This window comes from Macaca fascicularis, chromosome 17 (genome assembly GCF_037993035.2).
Source record: "Macaca fascicularis isolate 582-1 chromosome 17, T2T-MFA8v1.1".
NCBI classification, from domain to species: Eukaryota; Metazoa; Chordata; class Mammalia; order Primates; family Cercopithecidae; genus Macaca; species Macaca fascicularis.
The window spans coordinates 26,045,647-26,063,240 of NC_088391.1; the positions used below are offsets into that span (position 1 = coordinate 26,045,647).

Genomic DNA, 17,594 nt, shown 5'->3' on the forward strand with positions numbered 1-17,594 from the left:
CCAGCTTCTGCTTCAGACCTGGGACACTCAGGCTCCCTGCTGCTGAAGGATTGGCAGCTGGCTCTCCATTCTTTCTGTGAAGACTCCCCTCAGCCAAGGAGGCCAACTTGCCAGTGGTCATGCCCCTTCTCTGTGACGGCCAGCATGCAGACAATGGTCTGCTGTGAGGAGAGGATATAAAGGGCTGGCCCTCTTGCCTGATGGCTGAATAACTTTGGTTCCAGTGCTTCTATGGGATCCACTGAGGCCTTTGTTGTGCCAAATCCAGGTTAAATTTCCCCCCTTGTCCAGTCTGGCTTCTCTTGCTCCCTTGTCGGTGTTGATCTGAGAGCTCTCCCCACACAAACCTCTTGCACACACATCAGTCACAGAGTCAGCTTCCTGGGGAGCTCAACCTGTGACCTATCATCTTTAGCTGTGTTTTAATGCCTTGAATAACATCTCTGGCTGAGTTGGATGTCTTACACAAAATAGGTAAGTGTTGTCTATATAATGATGAATGATGCTTCCTTGCCATAAGCTTAGAGTTCTTCAATATACATCTGGCTTTGTTATCTAATTACTGCCAGAAGGAATTTAAGGTCAACAATTTCAGAACTATAGTTATTATCTTGGGCAGAATTTCTCTAGTCCTTAATTGGACCTTATATGGGAATACATTTTATAACTAGTTCATTCTGGAAGGTTCACCACAAAGTCATTGCTTAAAATTAGATGTTAATTTTTTTCTTAATGACTTCAGTGGTATTTGTAGCCCTTGTTTGAATTTTTTCCAGGCTAAAGTTATTGGGTTTCTGAAACTGTAGTGCCTTATAGATGTCAATGTATATGAGGAAAAAAAGTTCTTTGACCAAGTAAGTCTGGAACATTACTGTATCGTATAGTCTCCTCTTAGAAATATACAGTGCATAATTGCATATTAAACGCTGTGAAAGATCCTGCAGTAAGGAAATTTGTTTATATTTATCTATTTCATTCCTCCTCTTCCAGAACACACACTGAAGGACACTTGTTTTGTCTAAATTGAGTTATATTTTAAATTTATTATAATGCCCTTAAGTATACAATTCACTGAGTTTTGACAAATACATACACCCATGTAACCATCACTCAAATTAAGATACCCATCATTTTCATCATTTTTGAAAGTACCCTCCTATTTTTTGACTTTAACTTAAATGGAAACATGTGACCCTCCTTCCTAATGGAGGCAAAGACTAGCATCTTCTGCAGTTTTCTATGTCTGGCTTCTTTCACTTAACAGTGTATCGTGAGTTCATCCATGTCGCTGTGATTAAATTATTTAATGGATAGTAGTCTGAGAAACTGAAATGGCGTGGACATTTGGGATATCAACATTTATTTTTTTTTCTTGTTCAAAGGAACTTAGACTCGGTCCCTTTTCTTTGTTACATCTGTCCTTTTTAAGCTGCTTAATTTTTCAAGACAGTGCTAACCTTAACCTTCACTCAATTGATTATACCTGATTTTGTTATGAATTTGCAGCATAGAATTATTTTACTCTATGATATTTAAGAATGTCTCTAAGATTTCTGCTGCTCAAACATTACTAATGGCCTGAGAATGAGGGAAAAAAATATTAACAGAGGTTTTACTGACATTTAATCTATCACTTCCTTTCGGTGCTCTGATTCTCAGGTTTGGAACAAGCCAGACCATCTGACCAACGTATACTTGGAAAACAATATCATGAACTGCCTTCTGTTATGGCACTGGCTTGTATTTGAAAAAAAAAAAACTAATTGAAATTAGCTAATGACTGTCATCTATCTTTTTAATTTTCTCTCAGTGGCATTGAGTTGCACAATTTTCATTAATTTAATAGTTGATAATTGACTGCTGTGTCAAGCAGTATTTTAGGTGCTGAGTATAACCATGAAGATGAGCATAGTTCCTGCCTTCATTTGTTCAAGAAATAGTTGGCAGTAGCATGGAAGAGTACAGAGTTGAGAGAAGAGACATCAAGTAGCCAATGGCATACTGGTATTTAAGGTATGATACTAGGTGAAATCATCTAAAGAGTGAGTGGAGATAAAGAAGGGAAGAGGTCTGAGAACTGAGCCATGGATTACTCCAATATTTTAGGTCAGAGAGTATGGAGGAACCTGTCAAGTAGACTGAAAAGGGGCACCCAGCAAGTTAGGAGAGACACAAAGAGAAACTGTAATCCTTAAGTAAAAGAAAGACCGTCAAGGAGAATGAGTGTGCAACTGGGTGAAATGCCTCCTGATCGACTGAGTATAATAAGGACTGAGAAATCACCATAAAATTTGTCAAAATGGTAGTCTTTGGCGGCCTCGATAAGAGCTGTTCCAGTGGAGTAGTTGGAATAACAGCCCAACTGAATGGGTTCAAGAGGGGAGGGGGAGGATAGAAGCAAGAACATCAGTTTCAGGTGAGAGATGGTGTGACTTGCACTAGGGTAGTACTAGTGGGTTTGTGAGAAATGGTCAGATTCTGCGTAAGTTTTAAAGGTAGAGCCAACAGAACTTGATGACAGGTAATGATAGGATATGGGACGTGAGAGAAAGAAGAGAACTGCGTCACTTTGAAGGTTTTAGATCTGAGCAACTAGAAGGATGGGGCATTGTCCTTAACAGAAATAGGCAAGGCTTCAGTGGGAGCTTATTTGGGGTGATTATCAGACCAGTCTTGGATATGCTAACTTGAGGTCTGTATAAGACAAATAACTATGTCTATAAGACATTGAACATAAGAGTCTGAAATAGAGCACAGAGGTCCAGGATGCAGATATAAATTTGGAAATTGTCAGTATATACATGATTTTGAAAGCTGTGAGGTAGAATGTGATTCCCTAAATATCCGAGTAGAGGAAGAAGCAGTTTAAAGACTGAATCTGGAGCTTCTTCAACACTTAAGGTAAGGGAGATAAGAAAGATGTGGCAGAGGAGATTGGGGGTTGGTGAGGAAGGAGGAAAAGTGAAGAATGTGGTGTTCTAGGAGCCAAGATAAGAAAATATCTCGAGGAGAGAGACCGAATGAAATATGGTGAAGCTGCTAAGAGTCATAATACTTGAAGAGCATTTCATTATGTGGGAAATCATGCACAAGCTAATGTTAAATAAGAATGAGCTCTATAGTCCATATTCTCAGCTTTAAAAAACCATGGATACCTGGTTCTAAACTAGAAGGAAGTACATTCATATGTTGACAGTGATATCTTCTGGGTCAAGGAGTTGTGATTTTTTTTTATTTCAATGCTGATTTTGAATTTTGTAAATATTCTGAAGCATGCATGTGTTTATAAACATAATTATTTCAAAAATATTTAAAATAAGTTCAGGTAAAAGGGTGAGAGATGACCTTATACTTTAATCATGACTGAGACAGACTGGCTTTAAGTTAAAATTTTTAAACCGCTTGTTTTTGTTAGGTGTGGCAGTTGTTTTATTCAGGATTATTATAGACAAATGGCAGACATCCAAGTCGAAAAGGATCAAGGGAGATGTGCAAGTAATTGACAAGTCCCAGGTGGGACTAACTTAAGGCATGGCTGGATCTAGTGGCTGAAAGGACCTTATTAGGACTACGTTGCTACCTCTAGAATCTGCTTCCCTTTCGCTGACCTGATTCTCTTCTATAGATGGCTTCTTTCATGTAACTGGAAAAGGTGGTGGTTGGCAGTTCTGATTTTACATAATTGCAGCCTGTGAAACAGGATTTAACTCTGCAAGAGAGTATTTTTCACTTGCAGACAAGACGCTGGTTAGACCCACATGCCCATCCCTGAAATGATCATGATAGCTAGGGGAATAGAGTACTCAAGTTAGCCAATCTGGGTCACCCTGCTGTCCCTGTGGGCAGGGAGTCAGAGCAACACGACTTACCAGCTTCACTGACACTATAGGAAATGGACCCTTTCCCAAATAAATGTGTTTTGCCCAGGCCCGTAAAATAATGACTACCTATTAGCGGAAGGTACTCTTCACCTTGTCTATTTTTTGTTGTGTTTTTACTCAGCCACATTGGCTCTGGTGTCTGAGTCATACTTGGTTGTTTCACGAGGCATCACATTTTTTTTGAGGTCACAGGGAGGTCATTTTTTACATTTTTACTCTGGAGGTAAATAGCACTTCAGCCAGTCAGTGATCTAAAAGTGTGTTTCCCAAAATATCTAATTTACTACCAGGCATCACCTAGGTTTTGGGAGAAATGAATATATTATCACTTAGATCATCATAGAGCAAGATGATTACTTTTCTTATAAGAAAAGCGTAGAACTATTTGAGGCAAAAGATTTTTGCTAGTCCCAAAGAATTACCCTCACCGATTTTTGCAGATGCCTGTTGGTTGAAACTTAAGCTATTTGGCCAGGATCCCAAATTTTGTTGCGGCACCAACTGTCAGGTGTTTGTGACTGAATGGATATTCGAGGTACATTTACCTCTTACTCTTAAAGCGGGCATGTAGTGAACCAGACAGGACCATTTGGGTTGTAAGGGTTCTGTTTTCCTGGTCAGGGTCTGGCTAGCAGCCTGTTAGATCTGTCCTCTGAGCCCATGCCTGTTCCCACTTGATGCTGAGAGGGATGGGGAGAGACTGATGGTTCAGGTACTTCCCATGGAAAAGAGGAGCCTTTTGGACCAATGTTATCAAACCAGCTATATGAGAAAAGCAGCCTATGGGAGGAAGAAGACACACCTAAAATGAAAATAACGAGAGTTCTCTACTCAGAGGATAGATTTTTAACCTCTTTGCTGCTTTCAATGATCCGTTAACAATATGGCCTAATGGCGTCCCTGGTCTTGACTCACGCTGGTGCTCTCCTTCCTTTGTGGTGAGTGGCAGTTTGGGAGAATGGAAGTCTTGAATTTTGACTTCCGGGTAGAATGGGTCAAGCAGATTCTTGCTTTCTCTGTATTCCAATGGCTTCAGCAGCCACAGGTCAGTCAGTATGAATATGAAATGCTGCCTTCTTTGGGAACTTCCCAGTATATCAGAAAAATCAAGTTCTCACCTTCATGAAGATACTTTTAAAAACCAAATTATTGTTCCTTCTGTCCACCTGATAGTGATGATTTAGGCACTTAATCCCCTCAGAGCGTTTTACCAATATCTCAGATGGGGTCCTAGAAACCACTGAAATGGATCAGAACATTATCTCAATTTAGTTGAAATTACTCTTCCTGTTCTATTTTCTATCTCAAATTATGCTTGATGGTGTTGTCCAGGATAAGGCTGTACATTCTATTTCAATATGTCTGGTAAGACATGCTCCATAATTTTGGAGTAAAAAAGATGGTTACATACTTTATTTGTAAAAATTAATCATTTGAGCTCCTATCTGCCCTTAAAACAAGATGTCTAGTATCTCCCTTTTGAAGCCCGTTACTATCCCCACTTTCCCCCAAATTGATGAAGGACTCTGGAGTCTCTGACGAAAGAGGTCAGTCCTACACCAAACCTCATGTGGGGAGGGGAGGTAACTGATCAGTCCTCTACTGCCATTGCTTCTTGCTGCCACATAGTGTCTCTGTTGCAGCCTTTTCTGCCCTTTTCAAGAAAAGCTGATTTGTCATGGAAGCACCCTTGCTCCTTGGCATTCTGCAGTGGTTAGGTGGCCAGTACAATTCTTCATTCCTACTCACATGGTGGCCATTGGCCCTGGAGTACAAGACTATAATAGGGTGACTTGGTTGTGGGATATTCCTGCCAGAACCACAAATACTTAGGCACCAGGAGGTTGTGAATTCTCAGAACAGAAAGGTTGAAGAAGACTGGACAACTATATTTTTAGAATCTCTGGAGAAGAAATATTCATAGAGTGAGTTGGCTTTGATGTCCTTGTAGGTCCTTTCCAACCCTAATGTTTGATTCTGTGATCTAAAAAAAAATTTAAACATTGGTACTGTATCATAAATTTGATCTTTATTTCATTTTTAACTATAAAAATGCATAGTGTAAAAAAGTCAAACCATGTTGAAAGAACTCTTTCATACTCATATTTTATATCCTTTCAGATATTTTCTTTGCATATACAAGTGTTTACATATATGATTATATGTATTATATATAAAATACATATGACTTAAAAATGTATAGATTGGTAATAGAATTCTCATGAATATACCATAATTTAACTGGTCTTTCTTTGAACACGTTAAATAAATTATTAGGATTGCAAGTGCTAAATTTCAAAGATCTCACCAAATAGCTGTCTGAAATAATATGCTAATTTATATACCCACCAACAATGTATTAGTGTTTTCTTCACATCTAACATGGAGTTTTAAACTGCCAACTCTAACACTTTTATATCTTATGAAATGCCAGTCACTCTATTAGAACTTCTCATTGTAAAACAAAATTCTTAGTTTTTCTAATAAAGATATTTATGAAAAATTTCACAAATATATAAATGTTCAAGGCCTAAAAATATAGCAATATTTTTGGAAGTCACAATCTTCATAAGTCAAAAAAGTGACCATATCCTCATATAATATCTTCTTCCCACAGTTTGAGATTCCCTGCTTTTACCATTTCCATCAGTGTTTATTTTATCTGCATTTCAGTAACTTGTTTCTAGAAAATTTCTCTACAAAGCTTAAGTACTTCTCTTTACATCATTTGCCATAAAGAAAATCCAAAGGCTATAATGTGTTTGGAGAAAATATTTCACCTATTAATGCACTGTGGAAATTCATCATAGCCTTGTGCAGAGCTGTGACTCATCAAGGTCTTTATGAGTCGTCTGACTCTTAAGCATATGTATGCCTTTACTGCTTGATTTGCCAGCTTTAGCTAATATCTATAAAAGAAGGAAAAACCATCATACATATTTTCTTTCTTGTCTTTCCAGTTTTGTTCATTATATAATTTCTAAACATTTCTAGGGCTTATAATGTTAAATCCTGTTTTAGGAACACAATTCCCACATCTGCCCTGGTCTTAGTCCTATAGTTTAATGGGATGAATATTCCCCACCCTCCATTTTGCTATAGTTGTCCAGTTAGCTCATGGTTGGTTAAAGATTGTTTGCTAGTAGTTTCCTCAAAAATGAGTCATGGAAAAGTATTTCCTGAGTGATTTAAAGTTCAACACCAGTTCTACATTGTCTTTATCCTTGAATAACATTTGATCAGTGTAAAATTCTTGTCACATTTTCATTCCTTGAACATTGTAAGTATTAACTGTTTTCTGTGGTTGAATATGGCTGCAGAGAGGTGTGAGTTCAGTGACTTTCTTCCCCCATTTAGGTGTCTTAAGCTTTTTGTCTGGATGCTCAAATAACTCTTTTATTCGTTTTGAGCTTTTGATATCTAGTAAGTTTTCTAGAATACCTATTACTGTTGGTTGTTTTGTGTCAGGTTTTCCTGGAACATTGTATGCCCTTTTCATCTGCAGATAAAATTCTTGAATGTCTCTGAAATTTTCTTTGTCTCCCCTTCCTCTTCCCCTTCACCTTCCCTCCTCTCTCCTTCCCTCCTCTTCTTTTTGACAGAGTATCCCTCTAGTACCCAGGCTGGAGTGCCATGGCATGATCTTGGCGCACTGCAACCTCTGCCTCCTGGGTTCAAATGATTCTCCTGTCTCACCCTCCCAAGTAGCTTGGATTACAGGCATGTACCACCACACCTGGCTAATTTTTGTACTTTTTAGTAGAGGCAGGGTTTTGTCATGTTGTCCAGGCTGGTGTTGAACTCCTGGCCTCAAGTGATTCACCTGCCTTGGCCTCCCAAAGTGCTGGGATTTCAGGCGTGAGGCACTGTGCCTGGCCGAATGTCTCTAAAATGTTCTTGACTGCATTTTTATATATCTTTTTGCTATCTTGATTAAACTGTCTTCCTTAGGGGCACCAATAGTGAGTATATGTTGCCTTTATTCACTTTTATTTATCTTAGTCACTTTTCTCAATCCTGTCCCCTTTGTCTCTTACTGTGTTTTAGCAGTGTCTATTCTTCTTGCTGCTTTCAACATGGTCTACGTTCCTGTGACTGCTTTTTGTTTTCCTTCATGAGCCAGCTCCTGTTATGTTTCCTTCCGATGGTCACTTTTTAGGAGGGGAGAATATTCTTGGTCTGCCATTTTTTTTTTTTTTTTTTTCCTGCTCTCTTCTGTTCTGTTCTGTTCTTTTTCTTAGGGAATTTCTCCATAGGTCCTATAGAACTAGAGCCTAGTCTTAGTGGATTTATGGCTGGTTTGGTCAAGCTTCTTATCCCACTGTGTGTGTGTGTGTGTGTTTCTATTTTTATAGACTTAGAGAAGGTACAAGCGCTGACTTGTTATGTGGATATATTGTGTAGTGGTGATGTCTGGGCTTTCCATGCAGCTATCACACAGATAGTTGTACATTGTACGCAATAGGTAATTTCTCATCCCTCATTCTTCCACTTCTCAGATGAGTGGGAGAGGGATTCTAATCTTTTCCCTAGCCAGCAGAGATTGATGCTGCAGGACAGCAGTCAACGCAAACCATCTCCTGTAGTCAGCCTGTCCCACTCACTGATGACTGCTTACTCACTTCTCATCCCTCCTGCCTTTTCTGTACCAGATGGGATTAGGGAAGCTCCTGCCATCAGTGCACCTACCCTAGTCTGTTACCAAAGAAGGAATTGTTGGTGTTCTCTCTCATAATTCGCCACCTCTTGGAAAAATGGATGTGGCTTGCTTTGTCTGATGTCTGTAGCCACAGGCATGCTCTCCTGACATCTTCCCACACGAATTCTTTTGACTTCCCCTGAATTTGGCAGCCCTTTCTCATATATGGTGGTTCAAGGCCACAGTAGGTTACCAATTTTGTTGAAGATAGAGCCTGCATTTGTTTCTAACTCTTACGTTTTTTTATAGTGTCACTGAAAGGAGAAAGCAAAATTGTCTTGCCTGCATACATCTTTATTTGTTAATTGTAATTATTTTATTTCAATAGCTTTAGGGATACAAGTGGTTTTTGGTTACATGGATGAATTGGATAGTGGTTAAGTACGGGATTTTAATGACCTGTTGCCTGAGTAGTGTACCTTGTACCCTATAGATAGTTTTTCATCCCTCACCCTCCTCCCACCCTCCTCACTTCTGACTCTCCAATATCTATTGTACCACTCTGTATGCCTTTGCGTGCCCATAGCTTGGCTCCCACTTATAAGTGAGAATGTGCAATGTTTGGTTCTTCATTCCTGAGTTACTTCACTTTTGATAATGACCTCCAGTTCCATCCAAGTTGCCGCAAAAGACATTTTTTTCATTCTTTTTTATTTGCCTGCATATTTTAGATTATAAGCCCTTGTTGCATCGGAATGAATCATGTTTGAATCACTCACATAGACTGGATTTTCTTCCCCTAAGAATTCTATTTTGTGTCAGGCATTTATCTTTCATTCATTTTAAGGTTTTGATATTATGCTTTCTAAGCTTATGAAAACAGGTGAAATATGTGCTTAAATATCAAGAAAGAAGGTCTTCTATTTTTTCTAAGTGTAAGAAGACTTAAAGAGGAAGCTAGTATCTTATGAGAATAAGTGCCCAAGCTTTTAATATGGCATTGAGGACTGATATCTTCTCATGGCTAGATTTATTAAAATGGGTGTTGGATATATTCCACTAAACAGAAAGGTGGTTTTAATAGTACTCTCTAGAGTAGGAGTGGGCAAATGATGATCCTAAGGCTAAATACTTGCTACCTGTTTTGAAAATAAACTTTTATGAGAATACAGCCATACTCCTTCACTTATATATTGTCTATGGCTTCTTTCATGCTGTTATGGCAGAACTTTGAGTAGTTGTGCCAGAAATCACGTGGCCTACAAATTGTAAGGTATTTATCTTTCCCTTTACGGAAACAAATTGCTGACCCCTGCTATAGAAGAGCAAATTCTCTGTCACCTTACAATTCTTCGCTTCTATGGTTTTCCATTATAATCACTCTAAAAATAAATCAGAAATCTCCATCTCCCATTTCTGTCCTCTTAGTAGTTAGTATGTGAAAGTTTGGCATGTAAACAGACCTTTTAAATTGTTAGCCACAGACCTGACCCAATGTTTGTCTGCAATCAATTTACTTTTTGGAAGATGCCCGAAAATTAAGTTTTTAAAGATTTCAAGGTAAAGAGCAAAGTTATGATATTTTACTATTGTCTTTATCATCCTTTTTGATATTTAGAAGACCGTCATGTAATATATTGATCTTCCATGGCCGTATAACTGCCTCCAAATTTTCTTAGTATCTATTTTGGGGATGATCATGATCCATGACATTTAGAATCATTTGCAATAGACCCTAGTAGCCAAGACCATATTAGAAGATTGTGGAATATAAAACAACTTTATTCATTCAAACACTTCTTTTTCATCTACTTTTTCTTTTATTTCCAGGCATTTTTTTTTATTGCCACCAGAAATGATAGTTATTATTCCCTCACTGTATTTGTTGTTCTAAAAGCAAAATAGTCAAGAAGGCATCATTCTTGCCTGGGAAAGCAGTAATTGAACCAATATGCAGGGCATTAAAACCACACCATAAGGTTTATCACTTTCGGTTTTGTTGCCTATTTATTTCTGTTATTTTTCTTCATAAATCATTGATGTTTTGATTCAAACACAGTTAACGGTTGTTGAAGTGTCCCCAACTTTTCTCCCTGTGTGAAGAATGCTAGTTAATTTAACATTTTGCTTACTTGTCTTAGACTTCAACCTTTGCTACTCTCAGTCTTCTCCAAGTCTCATCTGCTCTGGAGCCCAGATGAGAACTGGGGGCGAGGGCAGATGTTCCATATACTATCAGAGCGCCGTGACAGACCATGCCAGCTCCCCTTGCAGCATCAGGTAACGGGCTGTCTTTTAAATGAGAACATACTAGTGCTTACTCCCATTCAGCTTGAAATCCTTCAGTACCCAGATGTTTTTTCTGTTGCATCTGGATTTGGCTGCTTGAGTTTTATCATCCTTTCCTCAATGACACAACAGATCCAGGTTGTTGAATGGTGTATCACTGCCTGTGTTTTCTTAGACATTACATTGTCCACCTCATGGATATGGATGCTGGAGAAGGTGTGTGCATGGTAGCTCAGTCACTACCACCATTTGTGTTCTCACCGCAGAAAAGTATGCAAATTGGAAATGCCTAAAACATCCTCAGGGATTATGTAATTCTGAACTGACGTCAACGTTTTGTTGTATTCTGTACGCTCACACTGATATTGAGTTATACATTGGTTATATACCCTTACTACATTTAAGAATATAGCAGTTGGCTTTCTATGAAACTTATTTTCATATTTTGCTTTAGAGTCAAGGAAGGAATGGAGATGAATGAGTGCTTATTGAACCAAGTGCCAAGTGTTATGCTTTACATACATATGTGACATAATCCTGGCAATGACTCTGCAAGAGAAGCAAAATAGAATCTATGACACAGATGGCCCTCGGGTCAAAAGATGCGCCTGAGTTTATCTCATGCTCTAGTGCCAGGATCTCAATGCCTACATCTGTTACTCCTTGCCTCCCTATTACGTCACCCTTTCCTTTACTATATATTTTAAATTTTATTATGTCTTGATTTTAAAATGTTCAATTGCCTGATAACTCCTGTTGATTTTGTTATGGACATTTTAGATATGTTTTACTTTTTATTATATTGCTGTATAACATATTACAGTAAAATGCACATAGTGTTAAGTGTACAGCTCGATTTTCCTCCAGTGAACATACCCATGTTATTAGCACCCAGGTTGAGAAACAGAAAAATACCAGCATCCCAGAAGTGCTCTTTATTCTCCATTTTATTCCCCAAACTCCCCACTCCAAGAGTAACTGCTATCCTGACTTCTAGCAGCAAAAATTAGTTTTGTTAGTTCTTGAATTTTATGTTAATGGAATCATACACTATGTGCTCTTTTATATCTGGATACTTTTTCTCAATATTTCATTTATGAGATTCATCCCTACTGTTGCTTGTAGCTGTAGATTGCTTTATAACCTTCTATTGTGTGAAGATTCTCATTTATCCATTCTTCTGTCTCTAGGCTTTTGGCTAGTTTCTAGTTTGGGGATATTATGAATAGTGCTGTTATCAGACTAGTATATGTCTTTTGATAAACATATATATGTTGGGTATATACCTAGGAGTGGAATTGCTGTCTTTTTTTTTTTTAAAAGAACAATTTTAGTAGGGATACTAAGTCATTGGTTTATTCAACAAATATCTGTGGAGATTTTTAAACATTCCTATGTCTAATTCTACCTTAGCAACTTAAATTCAGGTCATCCGTCTGGAGTAATGATGCAGGACACAGGAGCCCTAAACTGGGGCTTAGCCTGGGAGGGTTCTTGGCTTTGCCTAGGAAAGAATTGCTCTGAAGTGCTATGGCTCTATGACTGCTTCTGCAGAGCAGAGCTACCCCACAGGCAATGTGCTGGGCATAGCAGCTCAGAAGGAGTTCTGTAGTCATATTTCTACCTATTTCTAATTACATGCAGAATAAGGGGTAGTCTATGCAGAAATTTCTAGAAAAGGGGTGATAAATTTCAGGTCATTGGGTCTTTGCCATGAAAAGGTATGATAACTCTTGGGCATTGCCATGGCAATGGTAAACATGGTACATTGGTGGGCATGTCTAATTAGGGGATACTTCCAGACCTGGTTTTTAACTAGTCCTCAATTTGGTCCTGTGACAGAGCTCTGCCTCCAGATGTCCCACTTCCTACCTGATTAAGACTGTTTTCTTCATTAAAAACAAAATTTCATGGAAATTCAGTTATGCAGCAGAAGTTGAGAATAACTGATCTTTTTTATGGCAAACCATGTTAAATATTCCTTAGATATATTTTTTCACTTCATATAAGGGTATGTGTATATGCATATATGTGTATATTATCTAATGATATTTTATAAGTGTAAACAAACACATTTCTATTTAGCTACTTTCAATCATTCTTTCCTTTTTAAAATGAACAAGATATTCTAACCTGTTTCAGTTCTATCTAGTGTTTACTTAGTGCCTGTTGTGTGTTTAGCTTTCAAGGATTTGATATTTTCATATAGCAGGTGTTTTTCAGACCAAAGAATTACATTTTTTATTATAAAAGTAATTTATACTCTTTGTAAAAAAAAAAATGAGACATGAGAGAGATATAAAAATGAAAGTTCTGCTTGTTCACCCACCACCCCTCAGTCTCAAGTTTCCAGAGGCAACCACCATCTCCCTCCTCCATTTTCTAAGCATATGTGAGGTGTTTGACTTTTGTTTGGTGATATGGTACTCTCGTTTGTGACCTTAGGCTAGCCAGGTCATTCTGAGACTGTTTCCTCTTCTATAAAGTGGGGTGGCAATACCTCATAGGATTATTGTGAGGATGAATGTGACAACATCCAGAAAGTAGCAAATATAGTACCTGGCATGTGATAGGCACTTCATAAATGGAACAATTAGGGTTATAATTATGATACTGACTAACAGTCTGCCTTCAGAACAAAGCACTTTAATGAGGTAAGAGGAAAGTGTTTAGTATGATACATTTAGGCAGTATTGCTTACCTTACAAAAATGTCTATTCCATTTTAATCCAATTTCCACATACGCAGAAGCAGGTTGGAAGCTTGTGCCATTCACAGAAAATGTCAGAGACAATGTTCTTATAATTTGCTGAGTTACAAATATGCCAAGCTTCCTGAAGGTAAATTTTCTCGGATCCAGACATCTCTCACTGTCAGAAATATGACAAAGTTTCATGCTTATATTCACAGCTTGTGTGGCATAATGCATTTTTGTTACAATGCCTCTATTCAAATGCACTTTTATCATGGTACAAATACAAGATTCCTAATTGCTAAAATATTGTATTGCATTTTGGTTTCTTTCATTTTCCATGAAACTTGTTCCTGACACTTCACTAAAGGCTTACCTTTAGTTGGCACACCACAAGCTACAAGATGGTCCTCTTGGGCTCCTTGTTCAATTTCATGATGATGTTATTGGACTTACACACAACCCATAAATACAACCCCACTAGTTCTACTTTATTAATTGATTGACAGGGTTTGGCTGTGTTGCTCAGGCTAAAGTGTGGTGATGTGGTCAGAGCTCACTGCAACCCTGAACTCCTGAGCTCAAGTGATCCCTCTGCCTCAGCATCCCGAGTTGCTAGGATTATGGACATGTGCCACCATGCCCAGCTAATTTTATTTTTGTGTGTGTGTGTGTGTGTGTGTGTGTGTGTGTGTGTGTGTGTGTGTGAAGATGAGGTCTTGCTATGTTGCCCAGTCTGGTCATAGTTTTTCTTTAAATAGAATTATTTCTGCTGATTTCCTCTACATGTTGTAACACATGCTTGCTCATTTACAACTGTGAGATAGCATGCAATTAACAGGCCCACTACAGTTCTCACTGCTTGTGAGGATCTTAAGATATGCTGTTCTACTTTATAGATGTAGTCCAATGTGTAACAGTTTGAGTACCATAACTACTGAATAGAATAAGTATGTGGCTAAGTGCTCTTCACAATATGTAAGGAGGTATGTATATATGTAATAGATGTGTTCTGAAAGAATTGTTGCTAATTTTTGTAAACTTGAATTTTATTCACTTATTTTTTGAACTTGAATTTTATTCAAGATGGAAAGGTAATGGCTATTTCAAACAAACCTGAGATAAATGCTTTTGAGAAGATTTTTCTAAATGAACATTCCTCTGCTTTATAAGAAAGGATCAGAATTATCTTTTGCATTTAATTGGGGGCCATATGAAAAGCTAAGGATGATCATAAGCAGAAGAGCAAAAGAATTAGGTTTTACTGGAGGTTCATATAGCTCAGTAACATAAATTGATTCCCCCTCAAAGTATCCAGCTTGAAAAATAGATGTCCTCTAAGCAATCACATTGTTCTTAAACATTCTCTTTTTGTTTTTCTAAGTATTGAACATGATGACCTAATTTAAGGAAAGAGAAGCTTAAAATGGTTTGGTTCAACTACTAGAAAAACAATTTGAGATTCTCCCACTGAAAATAAGGCCTTTTAATCCAAAAGGTTAAATACAAGTCAATTGATCTGAGCAGGTGCTCTGGTTACAACTATAATCAATACTGGTAATATTATGCATATTTCCACAAATTAGCCATTTCATATTACCCTTAAAAAATGAGTGCCCTGGTGGAACCCAAAACAAAAGGAAATGTACCTCTGATGTATTCTATGCATCCTTTTTAAAAGGACTTTTAGAGCAGTCTTAGGTTCACAGCAAAATTGAGAGGAAGGTACAGGTTCCCATATATCCCCCTAACTCCCCATTAGCAACATCCCCACCAGAGTGGTACATTATTATAATCTATGAACCTACATTGATACATCATCCTCCCAAGTTCATAGCCTTACATTAGGGTCGTCTTCTGGTGTTGTATATTCTATGAGTTTGGACAAATGTATAATGACAGGTATCCATCATTGTAGTGTTAGTATATTTTTCACTGCCCTAAAAGTCCCCTGTGCTCTGCCTGTTCATCCCTTCCTCCAGTCCCTGGCATCCATTGATCATTTCATTGTGTCTGTAGTATTGCCTTTTCCAGAATGTCATGTAGTTGAAATCATACTATAAATAGTCTTTCAGACAGTCATTTTTCACTTAGTAACATGATCTAAGGTTCCTCCATGCCTTTTAATGGCTTGACAGCCATTTCTTTTAGCACTGAATAACATTCCATTGTCTCGATGTACCACAGTTTGTGTTAAACTTATGTGCTTTTGTCTTGGAGTATTTTGTGAAGATTTATTGGGAGTTTCTGCATAGTCATGTGATTTGCAAACAGGGCTACTTTTCTTTCCAATCTATGCCTTTTATGTCTTTTTATTATTGCGCTGGCTAGAACTTCCAGCACTGTGTTGAATTAGCATGGCAAGAGTGGACATCTTTGCCTTATTCCGGTCTTTCATCGTTAAGTATAATGTCAGCTGCAGGGTTTCAAGTATAACATTAAGTATAAAGTAAGCTATAAACTCTTTATTTTGTCAAGGAAGTTCTCCTCTATTCCTGTTTTTTGAGAGTTTTTATAATAGTTATTGAAGTGTGTCAAATGCTTTCTCTGTGTCCATTGATATGATCTTGATTCATTCTTTTTTAGCTTGTTAATAAGGTCGGTTACTTTTTTTTTTTTTATGTTAAACCAGCTTTGCATCCCTGGAGTAATCCCAACTTGGTCATGCTGTATACTTCGTTTTGTATTGCTGAGTTCTGTTTGTCAACATTTGGTTGAGAATTTTGTGTTGATGCTCATGAGGGATATTGGTCTGTAGTGGCTTTTATGATACTTTTTGGATTGGTATTGGTAATGCCAGTTTTATAAAATGAATTGGGAAGTGTTTTCCACCTCTTCTGTTTTCTGGAGGAGACTGTGTAATATTGATGTTAATTCTTCTTTAAACATTTGGCATAATCTACAGTGAAACCATCTGGGGCTAAAGATTTATTTTTTGGAAGTGTTGAAATTAAGAATTCAAATAACTTAATAGTTACAGGGCTATAAAACTAGTTATTTCACACTGAGCAAACTGTGGTAGTTTGTGTTTTTTTTTTTTTTTTTTTGAGACGGAGTCTTGCTCTGTCGCCCAGGCTGGAGTGCAGTGGCCGGATCTCAGCTCACTGCAAGCTCCGCCTCCCGGGTTCACGCCATTCTCCTGCCTCAGCCTCCCGAGTAGCTGGGACTACAGGCGCCTGCCACCTCGCCCGGCTAGTTTTTTGTACTTTTTAGTAGAGACGGGGTTTCACCGTGTTAGCCAGGATGGTCTCGATCTCCCGACCTCGTGATCCGCCTGTCTCGGCCTCCCAAAGTGCTGGGATTACAGGCTTGAGCCACCGCGCCCGGCCGGTAGTTTGTGTTTTTTAAGGAAATGGTCCTTTTCATCTAAATTGTCAAATTTATACATGTAGAATTGTTCATAGTAATCTCTTATTCTTTTGATGTCTACAATGTTTTAGTGATAACCTGGGTTTAGTTCATGATGATGATTTGTGTCTTTTCTCTCTTTTTTGTCAGTCTTGACAAACCTCTAGATTTTTAATTTTTAAAAGTCTTTTCAAAGAACTAGATTTGTTTCATTCTTATTTCTTTTTAAAATTTCAAGTTTTATTTTTGATCCTGGGGGTACATGGGGGCAGGTTTCTTATTTTGGACTATTATGTGATGCTGAGGTTTGAGGTACAAAGCCCATCACCTAGGTAGTGAGCATAGTTCCCAATAGGTAGTTTTCTGACCAACCCCTCCCTCCTTTTTCTTCCACCACCCTAGTAGCCTGTAGTGTCTATTGTTCCCATATTTATCTCCATGTATGCTTAATGTTTAGCTCCCACTTATAAGTAAGAACATGCAGTATTTTTTTTTTTTTTTTCCCTGTTCATGCATTAATTTGCTTAGGATTATGGCCTCCAACTGCATTCAGGTTGCTGCAGAAGACATTCCATTCTTTTAATGGCCGAATAGTATTCCATGCTGTCTATGTACCACATTTTCTTTATTCACCATTAATGGGCACCTGACTTGATTCCATGTCTTTGCTATTGTGAATAGCACGGTGATGAACATACGAGTGCATGTCTTTTTGGTAGAATGATTCCTTTTCCTTTGAGTATAT

At 38.0% G+C, this 17,594-nt stretch overlaps 1 protein-coding gene across 1 annotated transcript in view; it reads right to left on the reverse strand.

Moving 5' to 3' along the window:
• Positions 1-17,594, reverse strand: part of HTR2A (5-hydroxytryptamine receptor 2A) — a 115,743-nt gene that overhangs the window by 67,207 nt on the left and 30,942 nt on the right. Inside the window, exon 2 of the mRNA XM_074022000.1 lies at positions 13,511-13,679. The gene's annotated coding sequence lies outside the window, so the exon portion shown is untranslated. The remainder of the gene's footprint in view (positions 1-13,510; positions 13,680-17,594) is intronic.